The following is a 2,369-nucleotide window of genomic DNA, read 5'->3' as shown; positions in this document are numbered from 1 at the left end:
TTGGTGGCTTCAGCATGCTTTGCCATTGTAGCTTTCTGCACTACCGCAATTAAACTATTAAACTACCTTGGCAAACAAGGAGCATTTTGGGTTTTTTGTGTCCAAGAGTAAGAATACAACTAATATTACTGGAAATGGTTGTGGACTGTTCTTTTTACTAGCAAACAGTTTGGCTTTTTAACACACAGCATTCTGGAAAATAATTTATAGGACTTCTATACATGCTACACTTTATCTTCTGGCCATTCTGTTACTTTACTGTAGTATAAAGTCCTGAATGGGTAAACATCAAGTATTAAGGAATTGTCCCTTTCTTCCCCTTGTTAAGAAGAGTTATGTGGTGGCTAGGAGATGAGTTACAACTCAGGAAGTCTCCAGTCTGAATTCTGACTTTGTTATGAATTTACTGAGGTTATCTTCAGGCATGTCACCCTTTTCTCAGGTTGTTTCTTCTCAACCCCCCCCCCCCAAATGCACTATGGGTCTATTTTGCACGACTGTTTTAAGAATTACCACAGGATTAGACAGGTGGAATACTGATACAATCTGCTACTGATACTTTGTAATTTAAACAGTGCTTTTGAACAGGTAAATATACATGGAGCAGCACTTCCCAAACTGTTGGGACTCGCAATGCCTTGCACGCTGCTTCATAGCAAGCAGCTTCCAGAAGTGGCTGGTGATCATGCCATTGCCAGTCACTTCTGAGTTTGGAGACATCACAAGCCCCTTCAGACAGTGGTAAGGAATTCAGGGGCAGGCAGTAAAGCTTTTCCCAGCAAGCAGTTTTCATGTACTGGAGCTCTTCCCACTTCACCAAGCCTCCAAACGCTGTTTGGAGTGGCACAACACAATGTCCCTACTGGGGAAGCAGGTGGACCACAATGCCCTGGCAAGTGCCTCATAATGCATAGTTTGGGAACCATATAGGATGCAAGACAGAGACCCAGATAATATAAACCATCTTCAAGGAAAATGGTAGAACAAGATTTGTTTGATTTCACAGGGGGAAAGGAGGTCATTATGTCTAGACTTCAAAATACATCCAAATTTAAGAAGCAATTAATGTCTGTGGTGGTTCATAGAAAAGTCGTATGTGTACATGTTCTAATAAATGATTTCTCATATTAACTCAGCAATGCACATTTTGTAAAGGTGTACCCTACCTGCAGATAGTTACTTAAAAAAATAAGTTGGTCGAGAAAGAATATAATGCTATTTGTCACTTTATTTATGAGCCAAGTGGCTGTTGTCCAAAAAACATAGTTAAGCAGCACTGCTTAGGTTTTAAGTATACTAAGGGGAAACATCTCACTGCACAACTAAGTAATTCTTTGTGTGCTGCAAAGGAAAAAAAAAATATTACCCACTCATAGGAGGCTGCCTATTACATCACTCTGGGTTCTGCATCACTACTCTTTGGGTGTGCCTCCTTCCCAGCAGGGGACATGCCCAGAGCTATGACCCAGGAAGACACAGAGGGGATAGGCTCTCCAATGAACCAGCAATTCAACAACATACTAAAAAAAATTGTTTTGGCTGCAGAAAGGAATGGCACTTCTAATTTTAATTCAGAAGAAAAGCGTCCTTCTGCAAGCAGATGCTTGGCAAATACTGGGATAACAAATGCTGTTGTCTTGAGACAAGATCAGAAGAGAGGAAGCAGAAATTTAAGTGCACAATCTATTAAAGTCACTCTTGTGCAACTCCCTCTCTTTACAAAGAGGCTTGGCCAGAAGCAGCATTCTCTGAATTGTGTCCAAATTAAGTCTTTAAGCAGGCCAAAGGATAACTAGCAATAACTGGGGAGGTCTCCTCAGAAGAACTGGCTCTTTGCTGCTAAATCCACAGCCCTGTTTGATATTCATCAGCCATGGATTTTGCCTGCTGGCTCTTTTTAACAGGCCGCTGCTGCCGCTTATTTACTAGATTGGGATATGGAAATTATCCTCTAGATGACTTCTGAGGCCTCATCATTTGCAAGCCTCCTGCATCCTTTTTTCAAATCTCATGCCACCAAATGGATTATTAAGAGGCCGCAAGTTATGCAGTTTGTTGACGTTAAGTTTATTACCTGGGGCAAACTGATGAGCCCAGAGCAAAAACAAATCAGCAACCGGGAATCCTGCTGTTTCTTTAAAAAGATCAGCAAGTAGGAATTTTTTGTGGCTGCAGTAACAGAAAACACAGTAAATACATGATGCACAAAGCCTCATTACCATTTCCTGAAGAAGCTAGTTATCTGAACTAAGCCCTTATATTTGGCTGGAGTGATTTCACCAGATCATGCAGATGAACCACCACCCGCAGACACTGTCCACTCTCTCTAGGAGCAGACCAGCCCTCTGGCAGACTAGGCTTCTGTTGTG

Source organism: Tiliqua scincoides, chromosome 3, assembly GCF_035046505.1.
Source record: "Tiliqua scincoides isolate rTilSci1 chromosome 3, rTilSci1.hap2, whole genome shotgun sequence".
Lineage (NCBI taxonomy): Eukaryota > Metazoa > Chordata > Lepidosauria > Squamata > Scincidae > Tiliqua > Tiliqua scincoides.
Note: the sequence above shows the minus strand (reverse complement) of the source record.